Below are 322 nucleotides of genomic sequence, written 5' to 3' on the forward strand. Positions count from 1 at the left end.
ACCCATAACTCCTCATTTCTGTCCCCACCTCAGAGCCCGTACCCCCAGACGGAGCCGTCACTCGCTCCCGCACCCCAACCCCCAATTTCATGAGCATTCATGGCCCGCCATATGATTTCCATACCCAGATGTAGCCCTCGGGCCAAAAAGTTTGCCCACCCCTGGGATAGATAGATAGATAGATAGATAGATAGATAGATAGATAGGGTGTGTGGGGATAGATAGATAGATAGATAGATAGATAGATAGATAGATAGATAGATGGGGTGTATGGGGATAGATAGATAGATAGAGGGGGTGAATGGGGATAGATAGATAGATA

General features: G+C 47.2%; 1 protein-coding gene across 1 annotated transcript in view; it reads right to left on the reverse strand.

The window, feature by feature from the left end:
• CACNA1A (calcium voltage-gated channel subunit alpha1 A) overlaps nt 1–322 on the reverse strand; it is a 140,676-nt gene that overhangs the window by 18,415 nt on the left and 121,939 nt on the right. The window lies entirely within an intron of this gene.

The sequence above is a fragment of the Terrapene carolina genome, unplaced genomic scaffold (assembly GCF_002925995.2).
Source record: "Terrapene carolina triunguis isolate 2854851 unplaced genomic scaffold, T_m_triunguis-2.0 Scaffold833, whole genome shotgun sequence".
NCBI classification, from domain to species: Eukaryota; Metazoa; Chordata; order Testudines; family Emydidae; genus Terrapene; species Terrapene triunguis.